Raw genomic sequence first — 24,038 nt, 5'->3', positions numbered from 1 at the left:
TGGATGATTTCCATTACTCTGTTTTCCAGTGTGCTGATCCATTTCTCTGTATCATCTAATCTACTGTTGATTCCCTCTGGAGTATTTTTAAATTTCGTTTATTATATTCTTCAGCTCTGTTTGATTCTTCTTTACATTTTCTCTTTGTTAAACTTCCCACTGTGTTCATCTGTTCTTTGAGTTTGTTGAGCATCATTATGATCTTAACCTTGAACTCTTTGTAGGATAAATTGCTTATCTCCACTTTGCTTAGTTCTTCTTCTGGGTTTTTTTTCTCTTGTTCCTTCATTTGAATCATATTCCTCTGTCACCTCATTTTGCCTAATTCTTTGTTTTTGTTCCTATATGTTAAGTAGGTCAGTCACTTTTCCCAATCTTTCTGAAGTGGCCTAATATAGGAGGTTATATAGGGCCCAGCAGCACCTTCCCCACTGGTCATCAGAGCTATATGCCAGGGCCAGGTTTCAGGAAAGCTGGCTGTGCAGCCCAGGGCTGGTGCTGGCCCACTGGTGGGCAGGGTTGGTTCCCCACACCTGGATGCTCATCCTGGGGAGTGCTAGGACTGGTGCTGACTGGCTGGTGTGCTGGCAAGTGCTGGCTCTAGTAGGCTAGAGGGAGGACTCAAAAATGGTGCTTGCCAGCACCAGTGTCCTTGTAGTAGAACGAGTTCCAAAAAAATGACTGCTGCCAGCATCTATGTCCCCAGGGGAGTCTCGGTTACCTCCTGCCTCTCCAGGAGGCTCTCCAAGATCAGCAATTATCTCTGATTTAGGCTTCTTTCAAATTACTGCCTCTGTGCTGGGTCATGGAGTGTGTGAAATTTTGTGCACACCCTTTTAGAGTGGAGTCTCTGTTTCCTATAGCCCTCTGGCTCTCCTGTAAGCAAGCCCCACTGATCTTCAGTGCCAGGTGTTCTGGGAATTGTCTTCCCGTTACAGAGCCCCTGGACTAGGGAGCCAGATCTGTGGCTCAGACACCTCGTTCCTTGGGATGAACCTCTGCTGTTGTGATTTGCCTCCTATTTGTGGGTTGCCCACGCCCAGGTGTGTGTCTAAATTATACTTTGTGTATGTCCCTTCTACCTGTCTTATTATGGATTCTTCTTTATATCTTTGGTTTTGGAAAATCTTTTCCACTAACCTTCATGTCATTATCATCAACAGTTGCTCTGTAAGTAGTTGTAATTTTGGTGTGCCCATGGGAGGAGGTGAGCTCAGGATCTTCCTACTCTGCCATTTTGTCCCCACCCTGATCAAGCTTAGTTTCTAAGTTTAAAACTGTCTATTCAGGTATTTAATAATGTTTTAAATTATTTTAAGGATCAATAGAAACTATGATGTTATAGAAGTTTACCATAGAGAGCAATTGAAGAAAGATTTTTTAAATATGCCTTTTTGGGGGAGGCCATTATTAACAAATCACAGCTCTCCATATATACCTAAAAAAATCTACATATTCATTCTCAATTTATAATACATAAATGTTTCACTTCTCACACAATTCCACAAATTAGCCACAGTCAAAGTGGTTTCGGTATGTTATTTGCTTCCAAGTCTTTTCTGCTTTTGTTTTTGTTTTGCTTTGCTTTATTTTGTAGAAACAGCTGTAAATATTGCTTCTTTTTCAAATATGTCAAAAGTCACACTAAAATGCTCTTCCCTGAAGATCTGTAGTCTTTTGTGATGATAACATTAAACACAAGCAGATCTACACAGGCAAGTTATTCACTACTTACACATATGAAGTTTTATTTTTCTAGAGCGCTCTTAAATTTTAATTCTCTCATCTGAGGAGTCAACACCATTATGTTACTAGATTGGAACAAAGAAAAAAACTATATCTGAAAGAAAAGCTCTTCATCTACAAACTTTAACCATGTTTCTGAGACTAGATGAATTATACTTTTTAAAATTCTGCTTTGCCTACAAGCTGAAATGAGTCTTTGTTTCTTTTATACTATAATGAAGTAATGAAATATAAGCATAATCCTAGACCAAAAGTTCAATAAAAATAAACTTTGTATTACCAAAGTTCAGTAGTTTAAGTCCAGCGTACTTCTTTTTCAAGTCCATCTCACTCAAATTCTGTATGCAGACAACACATCTTTCAGGATGTATAAGATTCCTCCTTTACTACATTTATTTCTAAACATCAATGTTGTGTGCTTTCTTTCAATTTAAGTGATTCTAACTGAAAGTTAAGTATGTGTTTGGACATTTTGATTGAACAACTTTGCACACAGGATTCTCATTTTATCATTAACTTTTTTATTATAATTCCCCAGGGTTATTAAATATATCATTAATATTTTCTAAATAATGTTTTCCCCTTTCATGTTGTAGACTCATCAAGATTTTGACTCCATTTAATTATTTTTCCATTCTAGTAAAAGTAGTCATGACTCAATTTTTATAGGTAAACTCATAACAATTTAGCATCTACAAGCTAGTATTGTTTGGTAGACTTTTGACATCTGCTTCTCATTTGTGGATTCCATTATTTTCTCACAAATGGTCAAATTTGAAATAGAATTGAAACCTAACATTATTCATAACTGTGTTTCACCAAAATGATCTCAATCATCCTAATTATTCAAATGAAATCTGAAAGTGTTATCTCCAAATCCAGTTGTTTCCGTACACTTAAATATGACATCATATGAATGCAATCATGGAATCCAAATGCAACTTCTCTACGCTATTATTATCTATAAAGCTTATTTTAAAAAAATTAGTAAAATCTATGAATTCAGTGCATTATATGGTTTTAGTGCTCCTGTGTTATTTACAGTCTAAACAAATACATACACCTGCTACATTTACATGTCATTCTACACATAATTGTTTTGTTTCTCAAACTTATAATTGGAAATTATACAACTTTTCCTTTTTATTTTAATAATGCATATTAATAAACATGCCTAAAGTGGAATAAATGGTGTAAAAAGAAAGAAGAGAGGGCAAATAAGAAATTAGGGAAGGAAAAAAGGGAGGAAGGAAGAAAGTAAGGAAGGACTGATTAACTTCATACTTGACCATATGGAACTTACACTCTCTTTCAAGTAACTACATTTACAAGTAGGATAAAATGTACTTTGAGTGAAATTCTAGTGCAAACTGTTAAATAAAAAAAGGAAAATCTAGGTATGATGAGTTAGAAAAAACAGGTATTTTGAAGTGTACTTTAAATAATCATCTCACATCACGTTATTTTGAAGTTTAATCAAACTTATTTTAAAGGGGTTAGCATTATGCTTGAATCAGAATAAGTAATAAATGGTAAATATTAATTACTTTCACTGCTACTGCAGCAGTTTTATTGTTAACATTGTAAGATATTTTCAGAAGTATGGGGGAAGAATCCAAGTAGATAAGCAGTATAAGAAAAGGATAATGACAGGATTGAGAGTTGCACATTGAGTGGATGGTATAGGAATAGTCTTGATTAAATTTGAGAAACAAAGGAATAGTTTTGGAAAGTTGTAAGATTAAACAGGTTTTTTAAAAAGCCTGTTGGAACACTTTAATTTTAAAAGATTTTTTTAATCCTTTATGTTAAAATATGTTGGGGAAAAAATAGAAGGCCAGGAAATGTATAAAAAGATAATAATAATTTATAATTTTACCATTTTAATCACTGTAAACATTCTGGTTTAGTTTCTCCATAGGAAGATTTTCTCCCTGCAATTGTTTTAAAATACTTGGCATTATAATTCATATTATAATGCATTCATATATTTGTGCCTTGCTGCTTTTTTTGTGTGTTTTTTTTTATGGTACACGGGCCTCTCACTGCTGTGGCCTCTCCCGTTGCGGAGCACAGGGTCCGGACGCGCAGGCTTAGCGGCCATGGCTCACAGGCCCAGCCGCTCCGCAGCATGTGGGATCCTCCTGGACCGGGGCACGAACCCATGTCCCCTGCATCGGCAGGTGGACTCCCAACCACTGTGCCACCAGGGAAGCCCCTTGCTGCTTTTTTTTAACATTATAACACAAGCATTTTTTCCTGTAGCTGCAAGTTGTATACAGCAATCATTAATGGACTCAAATAAACATAATTCTCTCTCTCTTTACTCCATCTTTCCTCCCACACTCCAGTCACAACAATCTACTGCATTTTTCTGAAGATTTCAAGAAAACCCAATGGGATTTCTATATAATCAGATCAATATGAATAAAGACTTTTTCCTTTACAAACTGTATTTATTATATTTCTTTTTCTTGCTTGATTGCAATGTCTATAAGCTCCAGTACAGTGTTGAGTAGGAGTGGTGATAATGGACATCCTTGTTTCTGATTTTAGGAAGAAAATTAACTACAGTGTTATCAGTTTCTCATAGATGCCCATTATCAGGTGTGAGGGAATTCCCTACTTTTCTTCATTTTCTGAGAATTTTTATCAGGAATAGATGTTGGATTTGGTCAAATGCTTTTCTATGTCTTCTGGCTTTAGCGGCAGGAAACTCAGGCTTTAGTTATAAACACCCCAGTATAGTTGGGATGGGGCTTTCTTCAACAGGGGCTTTGAGCATAAGGTCTTTTGCTGTGGGAGTAGTAATAGTAGCAGTAGTAATACCAATTATTGCTCAGGCACGTGGGCTAAATAATTTATAAATAAATTATCTCTGGTCAGGGATAGCCTGTCTACCATATTGTCAGTCTTCCCACTCTGACTTTAAGAGTATATCACATATTTTGTTTCCCTTCTGAGGACATACAAAAGAAAGTTCTCTCTTCCATGTTGTATTTAGAATGTTCTTATTTAGTAAAGGTAGCCTCTCTTCTTCAAATATAGAAACAGTTTTCACACTGCTGAATAAAGTGATGACAAAATAGCAGAATATATTATTTGCCAGTTTATGTAAAACACTACAAAGATCTGTATTGTAACATACTTACATAATTTTGATTCTAAAGCAAACTAAAGAAAAAAAGAAACCTTGCTGATTTAGAATTATAGTAGCGTTCTACAAGCCATTTTCCCAATTTTTGGAAAATGTGTGTTTCTAACATCAAAGGTTTTGGGTTTTGTAAATTTAAGATTGTTCACACACCATTTATTATCTATCACTGCCAACAGGGCCTGAAGTGGTAGAACTTAAACTTATAATATCTCAGCAGCAAAAAGAAAAAAAAGAAAAAAAAATTTTCACAAAGAACATATACAGCCTCACACTGGTTCAGGTCAGGCTTTGACTTCAAGTAAGTTTTCTGCAATTCACAAACATATGTTTGTTTTAAAAAGATATATATTTGGAATTGTGGATAAACAGATTTTGTGCCTATCATGGGCATTTAATTTCATTTAATTTTTTTCCACAGCTTTAAATAATTTTTGACAATATTATTTTACACTTATTTCTGATTATTCTAGAGAATTTCACAATTGTGCTTTGTTGGTTATCACAAATCACCCCAAAAAACTTGGTCATTTTGACAAAAATTGAAGAAATTCATTTATTGTAATTTATGGAAGGTGGTGCTAGGAAACACAGCCATTGTAAGAAACATGTTGCAGAAGGGAAATATTTATGCTCATCCTATTTTACTTTATTGTAAGTCAAATATTTTTACTCATCACTTTGGAAAGTTTTTTAATGTGAAAGTATTATAAATTCACTTTAAAGCTGGGTTTTATATTTTATTCTTTCTTAATTTCTTATTTTCTTATTTTATGGAACTAGATGACAAAGGATAGTAGCAATTAAGGATTGACTTTGGCTATTTTGTTAAAACAGTACCAACTGTCTTTACAGGGTATTCTTATATTCAGTTTACATAAAGTTTATACCTTTGACTATCATTTTGATCATTGAAGTATTTTTCAAGAAATCTAGTACAAAACATTTTGGAATTCTGAAGAACATGCTGTAACTGTTATACAGTTGTTATGGCAAAGACAATTTTGACTTTCAGTTTTTTCCTCTAAATAAGAGAAAATGACACCCATTTGGTAGTGGGTTCCCATTGTTGTGCAGGATATAGGTGCAACTTTCTTATTACTGAGATAGAAGAAAAGGTATCTGGTTCAACTACATACAGTGAGAAAACTTCCACAAACCTCTTGGCTGAAAATGAAATAGTCTGTAAAGAATTACAAGAAAGAAATAACTTGAAAAGTAACATAAACATTTTAGTCCAAGGTCATAAATGAAAAGGATGATGAGAAAGTAAAGAAAGAGGTGATAAGGGATAAAAAGAAATACCCTTAGCAATACATCTTTTGACCCAGATAGAAATATAACTATTACCTGGTTGGCTGTTTTTGGCAAAATGAGAAGCTTATGGAGAATTGGCACCATTTGGGGTAAACCTTTATATGACAGTGTTTTATACAGATAGTTATACATATAAAGATGTATTTTATTTTTTAATGACTATTCTCTATTAATATCTGATTGAATACTTTACAATCTCGATGCTATTTGTTAAATTACTTATTTTTGTCAGTAGAATTTCACTTCACTAATCTGATAGCAGTGATGCTTCCTTCCAAGGAACAAGATTATAATTTAATATTAAATATGACAACTACAATTTCCTAAACATTTATGACTAAATGAGATATACATAAACTATCTGGTGCACAATATAGATAGAAAAAAATGTCATTTTATTTTTTCCACTGTTCCTTCTCCTAAAGATTATAAAACATAGTATAAATATGCATGTAACTATTAGACAACTTAGAAAATATTAACTCTTTTACCGAAAGAAATCTTTCTTTGCTCAAAAAGGACAGTCAGAAGGAACTATGTGTGTTGACAGACCATAAAAATTGGTATCTTTAAAGGTTTTCATAGGGACTTCCCTGGTGGTCCAGTGGTTAAGAATCCATCTTGCAATGCAAGGGACACCAGTTCGATCCCTGGTCAGGGAACTAAGATCCCACATGCCATGGGGCAATTAAGCCTGTGTGCCACAACTAGAGAGCCTGCGCACCACAACGAAAGTTGTGTGTCGCAACTAAGACCCAACGCAGCCAAAAAATAAATAAATAAATATTTTAAAAAAAGTTTTCATAGATAATGTTTAAAATTTTCAGGACTGAGGGGTAGCATTTCATGAAAAGAAACTTTGGCATATAATGACAATTTTCACTTCTCAAAAGAACAAAGTAAAATTTTTTATTTTTCATATGTGAGGACCTAGCAAATGCTATAAATTCTTGGATTTGGTGAAAATTAAAACATTTTACATAAATTATGGTCATGTTTATCCATGTCTATAATATGGAAGATGAATATATCTAAAGAGTTGGCATTTGTAAAAACAATAGACAATGACTTTATTCATATAAATTTTGTTTTTTCCCCAATCAAATATACTCTGGAAATACATATTTATTCTGCATGAGGAATAACTCAATTTCATTAAATATATTAAATATATTAATGGCTTTTTATGGACCAATGAGATAAAATTTTAAAAGAATAATCAAGTAGCTATGAATATAGATATCAAGTTATGATGCAAGGCATAGACTGCTTTTATCTATATGTATTACATTTTGGATTGTCAGAATACCTGTGTGTAGCTTTAGAGGAGGTGTACCCTAGTTTTCTTCAGAATGGAAAGGTATCCAGTGTCACTAACTAAACAAATGGATGTATGATCATTATGCAAGATTATTGACATACAAAGAGATAAATATAACTCTACTTGCCTTTGAGGAGCTTAAGAGTAGTATAAATTAAAAAAAGATAATTAGAGCTTAGGTACCAATATAGTCAAGTTGGGATTTTGGAGGAAGGAAATTAGAGAAAATGATCCAAAGGAAGTGACTCAGTTGAGTCTTTCAGGAAAGTTAATATGGCCAAATTTTCAGGTAGAAGGAGGCTAATCTAGGATGAGAAACAGCTGTGTTTCAGTTCAAGAGACAAGGGGTTGAAATTAGGAACTTGAGGGAAATGATAAAACTAGTGATCGAAAGAATGGCTTACATGAAAACCACAGTGTTATGGAAAAGAGTTTGGTTTCATTCTGAAAGTCAGAGAGGTTAGTGAATGATTTTAAACAGAAAAGTCATTCGTAATTCACATTTTAAAAAAATTTCTTCACGTACTGTGGAAGAATCAGTCAGAAAGGACTATGACTGAAACTAGGGAAGCAGGTAATGAGGCTGTTAGAAAAATTCACAGAAAAATGATGAAAATTGAAACATGGGTGTTGTCTGAAGGACTGGAGAGAAAGCAGTACATTTGAGAGACAGGAAGGAGGGAGAATGAACGGATGGCTCTGAAAGATTTAGGGTGCAGGTTTAGAGAGAGGAATGAAAAAAAGTCTCTTCCATATTCCTGGCTTGGGAGACTGGGTGATTGGTGTTACCATTCCCTGAAATAGAGATAATGTAAATAAGAATAAATATGGAGAGAGATAAAGTAAAAATGAGTTTAGCATTGGACATGTTAAATTTGGAGTGCCTGTGGGACTTAAGTGCTGATGTCAGTTTTGCTGGGATAAACTCCTTCCTAACAGATCATAAAGTCAAACGTATTCCTGAGAAGCATCTATCCCTTCCATCATAATCTGATCATAAACATATGCTGTTCAAATCCTTTAATATGAAGAATTCAAGCAGTTAAGCACTAATGCCTCCTTTGTATCAATGAACGATTATATCTACAGATATATTCTATAACAGAATAGTGCATTTTCTTTTCCTGAGTTTAGATTCAATCATTAAAGAGGTTGTGTATTTGCAAGTAATTTCAAAAAAATCAAATTAATTTCAGATTGTAATGAATGAAATAGAAAACTAGCACAAGGGATTTTTTTTCAACATCTTTATTGGAGTATAATTGCTTTACAATGGTGTGTTAGTTTCTGCTTTATAACAGTGAATCAGCTATACATATACATATATCCACAAGGAATTTTTTCATGCATGATTTCCCCAAATGGTTATCTGACTTGGATGAATTTTAAGGGCAAAATATTTGAAACAATTAACTTTACCTCTATTTCTATTTTGGGCTAAGATGAAGATATTCAACTCAAAGTAATATTTCAAGTGTGGAGTTTTACATAATATTTACTCTTAGAAAACTGTGTCTATGTCCCTTATTATCGGTTTTCCCCATGTAGACCATGGCACTTGATTTAAAAAGTCCCACACTTGGGAGAAAGTCTTCAAATAATTTTGTTGACTTGCACCTCCCTCTTGATTGCAACTTCACAAACAGTATAGAATTAGCTGCAGGACATTTGCATTTATACACATGCTGGCTGCTTTGGGATGTCCTATTTTGTGTAAGAGAACAGAGCAGAGGTACCTTTAAATGATGTGTTGCAGAGCTCCTTTAAACCTTATTAAATCTTTTCATCAACAGGAGGGAGACATCCTACTGAGATAATTTCTTTTCACCATCTCTCTCTCTGTCTTTCTTCTCTCAAATCTGAAAGCAACAGTATTCTGCAGAAAGCAGATGCGAACTGAATAGGACTTTTTAAAAGCTCATACATAAATAAGAAGGAAGCTGTCATCAATGTGTAATGTTCATTCACTTAAAAATATATATTAAGCCCCTACCACATGTCAAACACTGTGTTAGACTCCAGTGTATACAATGGTGACAAAAGCAGTCATGATTCTTGCTTTCCAGCAGCTAAGACTAAATATAGTGGGGAATATAGCATTGAATTTTTTAAAAAAAGATAGTCATAAATACATTAACTTGAGATCTGTCAGGGTTAGCTTCTAATGTCAAGCAAGTGGTCTTTTATTTTAGAGGAATCTTGGGTATGGGAAAAGCCACAGTTCCACAGAACTCTTTTTGCCATAGCTGTTTGGAAATGCATCATTTGTTTTAAAACAATTTGTCCAGATCAAAGTGGTTGAAAGAGCATATAAATCAAAGGAATCAGTGTATAGAAAAATAATATTTGCAATTATTTTGTGCCATTAGGGTTTTGTTTAATTTTTATCATCTGAAGGAATTTTGTTAACTTTAATTTTTGGATTAAGATACAATTATACAATTTATATATATTTTAATATATTTACCCATTTTCCAGATCTCAAATGTATCATTCATTTCATCATTTATCATTCATTATGTTTGCTGTATATGTTGCTGGTATTAATGAATTTTAAAACTATCTCTAACAAAATTGTATGAACACAATTTTATAATTGGTAGAAATTTTGACATTTTAAAAATCTGAATAAAGTCAAAATATTTTTTCAAAAACAGATGTCTTTAAGAATAAATAAATCTTCCAAATCAAAAGTCTTAAAAAAGGATAAATTCTTCTTGAAAATACTAAACAAGTTATAAAATTGTTTTATTTTATATAAAAATTAGACCAAAACCCTTAAAATTTAATAAAAACACTGAAAAGTTTATTTAAAACTTTAAAGAATGATTGATAGATGTTTGGTCTCTGGTTCCACATGTAAGTCACCACTCTGTCTTAACAACAAATAAAAAAGCTTGAACAGATTGAAAAATCTACAACTATTTTTGAATGCATAAGACGGAGGACATAGGGCATTGAAAAATAATCAAGGAATACTATTGAACAATTCTAAAAATTTTATAACCTTGTTGGAATGGACCTATTCCTTGAAAAGCACAACCTGTCAGAACTTACACAAAAAATAGAAATTTGAATAAGCATATACCTCTTGAAGAAATTGAATCAATAATTAATAACACTCCAAAACAGAAAGCACCATTCCCAGATGGGTTCACTGGTGAATTCTGTTATATCAAACATTTATGGAAGAAATTACACCACTTCTCTATAATCTCTTTCAGAGGATAGAAGCAGTGGGAATACTTTGTAAGTCACCTTATGAGGCTAGCATTACCTTATTACCAAAACCAAAGGCATTACAAGAAAAGAAAACTACAGACCAATATCTCTCATTGCACATAAATGCAAAAATTATTAACAAAATATTAGCAAATTAAATCCAACAGTATATAGAAAGAATTATATCCCATGACCAAGTGGTTTTTATTCCAGGTGCGCAATGTCCTAGTTCAACATTCAAAAATCAATTAATGCAGTCCAACACACTGATAGACTAAAAAAGAAAAATCACATGATCCTATCAATAACTATAGAAAAAGCACTGACAAAATCTAACACCTATTCATGATAAAAACTGTCAGTAAACTAGGAATAGAAGGAAACTCCCTCAACTTGATAAAAAATGACTTTAAAAAAAAAAAAAAGAAAAAACACCACTAACATACTTAATAATGAGAAACTCAAAGCTTTCCCCCTGAGATAGGTAAAAGGTAAGGAAGTCCACTCTCACCACTTCTTTTTAACATCATATTAGAAGTACTAGCTAATGCAATAAAACAAAGAATAGAAATAACATGTATACAGATTGTGAAGGAAGACATAAAACTGTCTTTGTTCACAGATGACATAGTTGTTTATGTAGGAAATCTTAAAGGACTGATCAAAACACTCCTATAACTAATAAGCAGTTATGGCAAGGTTGCAGGACGCAAGGTTAATATACAAAAGTCAGTCATTTTCCTATATGCCAGTGATGAACAAGTGGAATTTGAAATTAAAATCACAATACCACTTACATTAACTCCCTCAAGATGAAACACTTAGATATAAATCTGACAAAATATGTGTAATATCTATATAGGAAAACTACAAAACTCTGCTGAATGAAATCAAAGAAGAATTAAATAAATGGAGAGATATTCCATGTTCATGGAAAGGAAGACTCAATATTGTTTAGCTATTAGTTCTTCCCAACTTCATCTATAGATTTAATGTGGTCTCAGTCAAAACCCAGCAAGTTAATGTTGTGGGCATCAACAAAATCATTCTAAAGTTTATACCGAAAAGCAAATGCCCAAATAGCCAACACAGTATTGAAGAAGAGCAAAATTGGAGGACTGACACTACCCAATTTCAATACTTAGTATAAAGCAACAGCAATCAAAACAGTGTGGTAATGGCAAAAGAAAAGGCAAATAGATCAATGGAACGTAGTAGAGAGCCCTGAAATAGACCTCGATGAATATTGTCACCTGATCTTTGGCAAAGGAATAAAGGCAATACAATGGAGCAAAGATAGACTTCTACAAATGGTGCTGGAACAACTGGACATAAAAAAAATAAAGCTAGATACACACCTAAACACCCTTTAAAAATTTACTCAAAATGAATCACAGTAATAAATGTCAAATCCAAAAGTATAAAACTCCTAGAAGATATGAGAAAAACTAGATGACCTTGGGTATGGTGGTGCCCTATTAATATAACACCAAAGACACAATTCATGAAACAAATAATGATAATCTGGACTCCATTAAAATTAAAAACTTCTGCTCTTGTGTGAAAGACAATGTCAAGTGAATGAGAAGACAGGCCACAGATTGGGAAAGGATATTCGCAAAAGACACATCTAACAAAGGATTATTATCCAGAATATACAAAGTACTTATAAAACCCAAGAGTCAGAAAGCAAACAACTTGATTAAAAAATGGGCCAAAGCCCTTAACAGACACCTCACCAAAGAATATATGCAGATAACAAATAAACATATGAAAAGATGATCCACATCACATGCCATCAGGGAAATGCATATTGAGATACCACTACACACCTATGAGAATGGCCAAAATTCAAAACACTGAGAATACCAAATACTGGTGAAGATGTGAAGCCACAGGAAGTGTGATTGCAAAATGGTACAGCCACTTTGGACGACAATTTGGCCATTTCTTATAAAACAAAATGTACTCTTACCATTTGATCCAAAAAATGTGCTCCTTTGTATTTACCCAAAGAAATTGAAAACACCTCCACTCAAAAATATGCACATGGTTGTTTATAGCAGCTTTATTCATAATTGCCAAAACTTGGAAGCACCAAAGATGTCCTTCACCTGCCAAATGGGTAAATAAAGTAGTACATCTAGACAATGAAATGTTATTCAGTGCTAAAAAGAAATGAGTTATCAAGCTATAAAAAGACATGGAGGAATCTTAAATGCATATTACTAAGTGAAACAAGCAAATCTGAAAAGCATTCTGGAAAAGGCAAAATCGTAGCAATAGTAAAAACATCAATGGTTGCCAGGAGTTGGACACAAGAGATGAATAGGCGAAGCAAAGAGGAATTTTAGTGCAGTAAAAATACTCTGGATGATAATGATGGATACATGCCATCATACATTTGTCTAAAACCCATAGAAGGTACAGTGCCAAGAGTGAGTCTTAATGTAAACTATGGACTTTGGATGATTATGATGTGTCAATATAGGTTTATCATTTATAACAAATGTACCATTCTGGTAGGGGATGTTGATATTAGTGAAAGTCTATGCATGTATAAGGGCAGGGGTATATGGGAAGTCTCTGTACTTTCCCTCAATTTTGCTGTGAACCTAACACTGCTTAAAAAATAAAGTTCTAATAAAATGAGGAAAACAATAAAGAACAAGGAATTTATAAATTTCATGAAAAATGTATCTTTTTAGTAAATCTACTTGGAATTGGCCACAGTTGCCAATGGATTTGCCAATGGGCAATTGTTTCTCGATTGCCAAAAAAAAAAAAAATCCAAGTGTAGTGGACATCTTTCTCTCATAAGTCACTCTCATAATTGGTTTGCTCCTCAAAATATATTGGGAGTCATTTCTCCTTTTGCCAGCACCCCTTACTTAACAACTCAAATAGCAGCAACTTCCAGGTAAGTATATTGCTTTTCTTAGAATCTTAATATTATTTAGTTCCATATGCATTTCACCTAACCTAGAAAAATTCTTCAATTCTTGTGGCATATGTGTTGACATCTTTTTTTTGTTTGTTTCTACTTCTAATTCACATGTTTCTTCCGTAATTGTGTTTTCTGTTAGTCCTTTCCTTAGCTTTCAGTTAATGGTGACTGGGGATGGGAAGGGCAGGGGCCAGGAATAATGCCTGTGCTTACATCATTCCCTGAAGACTCTTGTTTATGTCCTTCATGGAGAGTATTATATCAAGTTGAAGAGCCAACAGAGTGCAAAGGACAAATCAGTGTGATATTGAGAATGTCAGTCTAAATTTGATTCTTTAAGTATCATATCTTTAGAAAGCCTCCCTAAAGTTTGCAGCTGGGTTAAGTACGCTTTATATGTTTGCCCACAATATTGTGTGTGAATGTGTTTGTATACTTATATACATATGTATGTGTATGTGTGTGTATACATATATACATGTGAATAATTTAATTTACTACATTGCATTATAATTATCCCTTATTAGACTGTGAACACTCTGGAGGCAGGGAATATATGTTAGTAATATTAAAATCCCCAAGACCTGATATAATACCTGAACGTAGAAAAATTTCAAATGTATATTAGTTGAATTAAGTATGGCATCTTTTACACATACAAGTATGAATAAGTATTCTATATTGTTATGAAGTATTACCACTTATACACTTATTCTGAATTTATTTCCTATTTACGTAACTGTCCATGTTTTTGCCTAATTGTTTAGTGTGATTATAATCAGTGAGAGGACATTACGTGTGAGATACAGCATGCATTTACCACCTTTTCAGTGTACTATGGAACTATATTTTGATAAGGGGCATCAGTACATTATTATTTAACATTAGTATTTAGTATAATAATTGTCTATATTTGACACTTGTTTTGTAATCAGAGGTTAATGGTACTAACTACCATTTATAACCTTGCTGAGTAATCTCTGATTTCAAAGATAGATTGATTTGAATGTTATATTTAAAATATCTCATGTTGATGATTAATGTGTAGTAATGTATATATGAAATTAATTATATAATTATGTTTCCAAATGCTGAAGTCATGCTAAAATTATAATGACACTAACTAGAAATGGCTTCCAAGGTTATTTTCACGTATTATTAAATAAGAAGATCAGGGGAAGTTTTTAATTGGTTTAGTACCTTACAATTCAGCTTGAATTTAATCTGACACCCACAACCAATATAAAATTGGATTTGTTCATTTTCGAATATGATACCAAAAATCAATCTTAAAATATCCATGAAAAAAACTATGACACTGGTGATGAAGAATTCAGTGTGTACTAGAGTGTAAATAGAAGTAGTCTCTGTACATCTGCTAAGTTTTCCTAAAAATTAATGCGTAAGGTGCAGAAAAATGGACTAGAATGGGAATAAGGTATAACTACAATAAATAAGGACTATTCACATGATAGAAGTTGTTAAAATGGCCTTTCTTAGTGCTTATGCTGCTAGTTCAGGCCTTATAGTACATACAGCTTCAGTGGCAAAGAAATAACTGAATTCTGATGGATAAAATCCACCCCTCCTCCCTCCCACCTGATATGTTTTCTACTATTTGTGAGAACAGATATAGTTACAGCAGCAACCTCAAATATTTCTTGACTAGCTGCTGTTTAGAACAACCTCTGGTAGTGATTTAAGATGTAAAAAACTTAGAATCTGTAGGGAAAACCAAGCACACATAAAATATAAGTGGTAATAAGAGCTCAGGATTGGTAGAAATTGTGTTTCAGTCAGATTGATAATAATGTTAGAGAACTTTATTGAGGCCATAACAATCTCTTCCTAAGCTTTGGGTAGGATTTGTTATAGGAATTAAATAATAAAGTAATGTATGCTATTATTTAGTATCATGATACTTTCTAGTATTGTTAAACATCTACCCTATGAAGTGGCTCTTATTATTCCCATTTTACCCCTAGGAAAACCAAATAATTTGTACAGGAGGCACACAGTTGAAAAGTGTTAGAATTGGAATATGAATTCAGGACTCACTGATTCTAAATCCCAAGCCCTTTCCATTATACCATGCTGACTGCTAGTATCACCTCAAACTCTGTTTTCCCTATTCAAACCATACTTTCATTTGGAAAATAGTAACACAACCTTCAGGTAATATGGAATTGTGACAAAAGAGACAAAAGATCAGAGCTGAAGGATGAAGAGCTCAACTTCCTAGACATATCATTCCAGACATTGCTTAGATGACCTTTTCTTCATTGAGCACCAGGTGGCCCTAGACAGAAAAGACAATGTATCAGCTTGGAATTGCATGTGGCTGCAGTGGCAAAGAACAGAAATAACAGTTGCTTCAATATGAGAGAGGTTTATTTCTCTCTCATAGAGTAAAAGTAGAAATATGTAGTCCAGAGCTATTTTTTTTCTTTTTTTTTTAAACATCTTTATTGGGGTATAATTGCTTTACAATGGCGTGTTAGTTTCTGCTTTATAACAAAGTGACACACATATATCACCATATCTCCTCCCTCTTGCTTCTCCCTCCCACCCTCCCTGTCCCACCCTCTAGGTGGTCACAAAGCACCCAGCTGATCTCCCTTGTGCTATGTGGCTGCTTCCCACTAGCTATCTATTTTACATTTGGTAGTGTATATATATCCATGCCACTCTCTCACTTTGTCCCAGCTTACCCTTCCCCCTCCCCGTGTCCTCATGTTGATTCTCTACATCTGCGTCTTTATTCCTGTGCTGCCCCTAGGTTCTTCCGAACCCTCTTTTTTTTTTTAGATTCCATATATATGTGTTAGCAAATGGTATTTGTTTTTCTCTTTCTGACTGACTTCACTCTGTATAGTCCAGAGCTATTTTGACTGCTATGTGGTGATTCAGTCAAGGACCTACCTTTGTTTTTTCCCTCTCTTTCCATTTCATCATTCTTTGCAAAGTCTTCCACCTTTAGAATCTCCTCCAGATCCAAAATGGCTCATGGAGTGAACACTCTTCATCATAACCTGCATTTCAGAGAAGCAGCAGGAATAAAAGGGAGGGCATATGCCAGCTCTGTCTGCTTCTAAAAGAGCTTTCCCCCAATTCTACCTAGCAGCTTCCACTTATTTCTCATTAGTCAACTCAGACTTCATGGAAGATTGGAAATGTAGTTATTTAGCTAGGAAAATTGTTGCCTAGAATAATACCTGGATTTTGTTACTAAGGAAGAGGGGAGAATGGATACTGAGTAGCAGTCTGGGCCCCAAGCACTAAGGAAACAAAATAGTGAACACATTCCAGACATGCATTACCCAAGCAATTTGAGTAGCTTGGCTCTCTTGTTAAGGTTAATTGGGAGTTTGTGGAATCCCCATTGGGAGAGTTTCAAAGGGAAAACTGAGTGATCAGGTAATTTATGCAGCTCAAATCGGGTGAAAAATTCAGTTAAACTCTTATGATGGGCTCTGTGTCACAAAGCTTTCTGTCTGCTTACATTTTCTCTCAGCCCATCAGCAGGAATTAACTTAATCAGCAGTACAAGATCAAACTATTATGTATGCAACTCTATATTCTAAGCAACTTTCCATCAATCTAGAAGCCAATTACATGATAAATCATCAAAATCCTGTCTATATTTTCATGGTCAATTTTTTAATTTTCATAATTCACATTCATAAATATATATAACATCCACATGCGCTGATCATATTCAGATATTATATCCTCCAGGAAACATTTCAAATGATGCAATTCACAACATGGAGAAAAATTCTAAGTCAAGTTTAAGATTGCTTCTATAGTTTTCTTAGATCTAAAGTAAATTAGTTCCTTAGTTGGAAAAAAATAAGGAACAGGGAAGCAGTGTAGCAGTGCAGAATGAGCATGGACTTTGGACTTGAATAAATCTCAGTTTCAGTGCCATCTCAGACCGTAATTCTCTTGATATTTGACTTTGCACAAGCTGTGTAAACTCCTTGAGCCTCATCTTGAATTGTAAAATTGTGATTCTGGTACATAGCTAGGGCTGAGAACCTCTGTAGTAGAGTATTTAAGAAATGTCTATTTATTCTCTAATCATCAGCCTACTAAAAAGTCAGCCTTCCTTGGTTAACACAAGGTAGACCAAATTCCAAGAACTGGGCGCCTGCTTGCTAAGCCACCAGTTCAGAGATGGAACATGGGTAGCAAATGTGTGGGACTGCATGGCTGAGCATATTTTATGGGATGAGTCAGCAGGTTGAGTTTTTGTTACTAATTCTTGTTGTCCTGAGGGGGACAGGCAGTCTGGACACAGTCCATTGTCTGTGAACTGAATTTGTCCTCAGGCCAGCCCTTTAAGTCCTAGGAAAAGAACAGGCTGTGAGGAAAAATAAAAAATAAAAAACAAAGCCAAGCAAAAAACTGTGCTACTACATCTTGGAACACAGAAACTCCTGCTTTGAGATCTGTTGAAAACATTGTAACCCATTGGGGAGAAATGCACTTTCTCAGTTTTGCTGTAAACTCCAGTTGCATCTTTTGCTTCCTAAATGCTGACTTGAATACCTGGAAGTTGATGTGGAATAGCTGTAATACTTACTGTAAAAATAGGATAACAGAACAAAGCAGGTAACCATCCCCCCATAACAGAGCAGTACAGTACAGTGGATATGCCCAGCATGCTCAGCCCAGCTGACATGGCTCCTGGCAGGGAACTGCTCAGGGGACTGTTTGGGAGGAACTGGGGTTCCTGATACCTGAGTGTGGAAACATTGGGAATGGAGTACCTGTAAGTCATCCTTACAGAGCCTCCCAGAAATACATACAGAGGACAAGTAATACAAAGTAGTAAGAATCCTGAAGTTAAGCAGATGGAGATATGAGTCAACAAAATGTGATTATATACACTATAGTAAATAATTCATTTATGTTTAAGCTTGTATTTGGAGTCTAGCAGCCTGTTCTCTGTCTTATTCACTATGATCTTGTTTGTTAATGGGCAGAAGCTGAGTGGAGGTAAATCCTGATTATTATTATTATTATTATTATTATTATTTTTTTGTGGTACGCGGGCCTCTCACTGTTGTGGCCTCTCCGGTTGCAGAGCACAGGCTCCAGACGCACAGGCGCAGCGGCCATGGAACACGGGCCTAGCTGCTCCGCGGCATGTGGGGTCCTCCCGGACCAGGGCATGAACCTGTGTCCCCTGCATCGGCAGGCGGACTCTCAACCACTGCGCCACCAGGGAAGCCCAATCCTGATTTGTACTCTAGGACAGAAAAGAGGAGTAAGGTTCCCCTAAGGAGCAGCAGTGATGTGTTAGGACCCAAGACTAGATACCACGAGGTTAAAACAGGTGGACCCAGAGTGTGTGTCAGGAAACACACATAAAGAACAGGCTGCCAATTCCAGTATGGTCAACAGATAAGCTAAAATACTCAGGAAATCAGCACTGAGTTCACAAATTCAAGAACCCTTGTGGACAAGAGAAACTACACTTTGGGTTGAAAGTAGGAGGTTGAGCAACAATGTGGTAAACAAATAAAAATGAAGTTATCCGTTATAAGACAGCAGATAAATGTACAGATATGGCTTTTGTTTGGTTCCTCTGACCATAGTAGGAACAAATGTCAAAAGACATGACTGGATTTGTAAACAGCATATGAGCATGAGTCTCGAATCTACTTAGAATCTTGCTTCTTTGTAGTTGGGGACCCTATATGACTATTGCCAATCCTTCAGGATGCTGGAGTTCTGTAACTTGGGCCCCAGTCCCATTTACCCTAATAATTAATTGCCATAGATTTCCTTATTTAATGATAACCATCTCTCACCTGTCTGATACGTCCTTCTTCCAGACTCTACTTTGGTTTCTTTCACGTGTCTAAAAACATCCTCATATAACCCTTGCGAAAATCTCTGAAGATAACGAAGACTTGCCTGAGTCTACCTAGTACCATACTTTAGGTTATGCTCTACTTGCCTACTTGACTATTGTTGACAGATGCTGGATCTGCCTTTAAGTACCTATTCCTCTGTAGTAACTTATCGGTTCTATGCCCCACTTCTTAATTGGTCAACTAAGAACCACTGCCGAGAGAACCTTTTCCAGGTTCGTTCTTACTGCCTGTCAGGATCATGTAAACACAATTAAACTACTAGCCGGGGACACAAAGCTTTAGCCATAATAGAAACTTTGTTCCAAAGAGCAAGTACTATTTAAAATAAACTGAATGTCTTAGCTTAAAGGGCTTGAAAACAAAACTAAAAGGTAAGGTCGTGCGGCATCAAAAGGATCAGGACTTGGGGTCCCACCTCAAGGTAACCAATCTGCCATCTTATTAGGTTTCTTTGTACATGGTAGTGATTGAACAGCCCTGTTGCTCAGCCACATAGCAGAATCTTTTCTCCAACCTTTGTCTGGAGTTGAACAAATCTTCTAGAGCTTTTCACCTCTTTTTAGATAGTTTTCCCAGATATAGCCTGTGTCTGTATTGGACACTCGTAGATTTTAAATTTGCATCCAAAGCTACCCTTTCCGTTTTTATTTGATTTTATCAATCACCTAACCTCCTAAAACAGGAACTATTGTAAAATTAGATTTGAAAGGTTATAGATCTCCTTTAAAGATGTTCGTTTTGGTTTTACAGTCGCTCCTACTCAGATAGAGAGGCTATCTTTTCATCTGGGGTTTTCTTTAGAACTCTCACTTCTGTTTTTGAATTTCAAAGTAAGTACAAACTATGTTTTATGCAAAATCTCTTCTGGTAGCTCATTATGTCAGTAAAGAGGAACAGATGAGCTGGTTCAGCTAGAGTCTTCCACCAGTAATTGTGTGGGATCACCATGGCCCAGGATCTGGTCCTTAATATTTCAGGCTGAGAAAAATAATTATATCATTTTATAGTTTCTCAGTCTGTGAGAGATAAGCTCATAGCAATGTAATAGACCAAATGACATGCCATTAGGTGATTTGGCTCAAGAACTAGGGCTGTTCTCCTGCAAAGAGCTCTTCCCTCTGCCACTCAGGAGACTAAATTACAAATCTGAAGGTAGCAATATAAGCTTGGAACAGGACAAGGGATGCTGGATATGCTCAAGATATTTTTATCAAATTATGATACATAAATGACATCCTGATTTATATTAAAAATGTTCACGATGAAATAAAGTTGTTCTTTTGGAATCAGTCATTAAGATTCTCTGCTGAACAACAGGAAACAAATTCTCCATCTTTTAAATTTCTCATTTTAGATTTAATTTAAACTATATTAGAAATGTTATGGGAGCACAATTCTTAACTCATGCATTTGAATATGATAGAGTTGGGGGGCGGGTGATGCCTATGTCTTCTTGGTTAGATCCAGGGGATATTTGGGTCCCAATACATTTATAAACCTTCCCTTTGCATATGTGATTACTGCTCGTTTTACTTTCAGGATATTTGTCTGAAGTTGTCCCCAATTCTTGAAAATTAATATTATAATCCTTATCACACAGATAACATATTATACTCTCCAAAGAAGGACAAGCTCTATGGGATGGCCACTTTAAAGGTTATATATCCATTATGTATCCATTGCTCATATATTTAGTTTTTACTTTAAAAAGTATAGTAGCTTGTCTTGAAGTTTAAAGTGTATTGGCCTTCCTTCTCAAAAAGAAAATGCAGTGCCCTGGCAGAATAAAAAATGTCCTTGCCTCTGTGGCCTAACACATGGTAAACTCTGAAGCTGAATATTTTAATCCAAGCTCTGGGTCATTCTTTTAAAAGTACATAGTCTGTGTACATAATCTTAAATTTTATTATTGGATAAATTAGAATTAATATAAAAATTCTCAGACAACAAAGCATTAGACTAACAAAGACCCTGTTAATAATAACTTGACTTACAGATAGACTCACTGCTGAGCATAATATGACTCTGCAAAATGCTGTGTCATAGCATGTGCTCCAACTGTATATGAGAGACATAAAAGCTATCTTACTTAAGTACATTTTTTAAAAAGGTCATTTATTTTTCCAATCCATGGGTGACTATTTAGATGTATTTTAAGCATATGAATTTTTTCTAGTTAGATTACATTCATTGAGATGAAAATGTTGGCAGCTTGTAAGTAAACAATTTAGATATGCCAGGTGCGCTGATATTTTATCATGAAGTAGAGATGTTTTGTGCCTTTGCTGCAATTATTTTTTATGAGATTTGGGAAAAGATGGAGTATTTAGTATTAAACATAAATTAAATCTGAGCATTTTCTGTAATCTTTTTCATTCTTACACAGTTTTGATGATTGGCCTTATTTTAATACCAACCACCTGGGGAACAGTAGTGCACATATATCTTGACAAACACAATCTGAAGCCTTATTTCATTAGTCCCACTTGTCCTTAAGCACTAAATTGCTTTCCATTTACCAAAGGCAGTCTGAATTAATTTATGTGAGTTTTCTCTAAGGTGCTCTTTACATTTGTGTGCATTATTCTTGTAATCCTGGTTATATTCCTAAATCAGAGGAAGGAATAAATAGCATTCACTCATAGACTTGATTATTTGTGTATTAATACCTAGTACTTGTCAAGAGCAGAAGAGTTTGAGATTTTTATCTTGCTTTAAGCTGACAAGCTATCCTGCCACAGTTTCTATAAGTAGAAACTGGGTGTTGGTAGAAGGCATGATACTCTTGGATCAGAGATGAAGGACTTTAATTTACAACACAGCAAGCAGCTTAAGTTTCCTGTTTGCTTCAGTTCCCCTTGCCCCCAAATTCCACAGTGGCACATGAAATGCCCTTAGTGGACGTCGTGCACACGGTGGTTTTGCTACAACTGAGGAGACTTAAACTTAGGCTACTCAAATGTTTTATAAAGCAAACTCTCCACACTTTTTCCTGAAGGCTCACATTGGCTTTGATGTATTCAGTTGTAAACGTACTTGTGCTTCCCTCTGGAGGGGGCTGCTATCTATATCTTCTAAGGCTCTTATACAAATATCCTTGAAAAATAATCTGGAAAAAAAAGATGTCTACGCCTCCGCTTACAAGATGTGCAGAAAACACAAGAAACTCAGGGAGAATTGCCTCCTAACCATACTTTATAGAGATATATTTTTATGGTAACGAATCAGCCAGACTGTTTTATTTTAGATATTACACTGAGAGACCGAATATTCAAAGGAACAATAGTCAGACCGTTATATGAAAATAGAGCTCTCTCTGGCTCCCAATCTCTGCAGCAACCAGCCCCAGAAGCCAAATCACAACCTCTGTATAAACCAGACCCAGATGGACAGAACTTGGTCAATGACTACCAACTTTACTATTTTGCCTCCTGCTTCCAACTCAGGACCAAGTAGAGAAAGCCAAATATGTTCCCCAGACCTATCACACAAGAGGCCCTGCTTCTAGTTAGCCATGCTCCAGCTTCCCCTGCCAACAACTTCCAATCAAGCATACCTGAAGCCTGTCCTTTTTTTTTTATGAAATTGTCCCACTCCTCCGCCTGCCTTGAGTCTCTGCCAAACACAGGTGATGGACTAACTCCCTTGTGATAGCAAGTTCTGAATTGCCTCTGTTTTCATTTCAGTGACTTTCATTTATTTCCACAATATACATATTTAAAAGAATATGAAAATTAGAACTGGATCCAGCAACAGTTTAATTTCTATAAAAGATACCAAATTAAGACATTATGGCTGTATGTGTGTGTGCTTTAAAAGATCTGGATAGAATTCAGGGAAAAAAATTAATCTAAATGGTGTAATCTTTGTGGATTTGTATATATTTTTGATGTAGTGTGAGTGCTTAACACTAATGAAAAAAGCAAAAATCTCAGTTTACTTAAGTTACAGATTCAGTCTCTAGATACTTATAAAATGCCATATAGCTAGAGATACTAAGAATAGCTTAAAAAAATCCCTCTATCATATAAATATTTAAAATCTATTAAAATTATATTGCTTTTATAACCTTACTATCCATGAAATAGTTTAGATGAGATAACCTTCCATGCTGTTCTTTAATGCAAATAAAGAAGGAATTTTGCAAGCAGTAGCTGGCCTTATCAACACTGGGGACATAAAATGTGTAAACTGAAAGGTAAAAGGCACCAAAATTCTAAAATATGCCTTGCTATAAAGACCAAAGAAATGTGGTCCATCCAGAATTTGCTGCTTTTTATATTTTGGCTGTGCCTTGCAGATATTAGGCATTCAAGCATGTTTGTTTAATACGTGAGTGAGAATATTTTTAGAAGCAGAATCTCAAAGCCCTCAGTTTGTCCTTGTAACCTTGACCACTGAGGGGCCAAGGAGAAGGTACATGGCTGGGGATTTGTACCTTAT

General features: G+C 35.0%; 1 protein-coding gene across 4 annotated transcripts in view; it reads left to right on the top strand.

Annotated features, from left to right (window-relative positions):
* Positions 1-24,038, top strand: part of LOC307187293 (beta-adducin-like) — a 396,022-nt gene that overhangs the window by 15,684 nt on the left and 356,300 nt on the right. The window lies entirely within an intron of this gene.

Source organism: Stenella coeruleoalba, assembly GCF_951394435.1.
Source record: "Stenella coeruleoalba genome assembly, chromosome: 5".
Taxonomy (NCBI): Eukaryota; Metazoa; Chordata; class Mammalia; order Artiodactyla; family Delphinidae; genus Stenella; species Stenella coeruleoalba.
The sequence above is the reverse complement of the archived record's forward strand: the minus strand, read 5'-3'. Positions and strand labels throughout refer to the sequence as shown.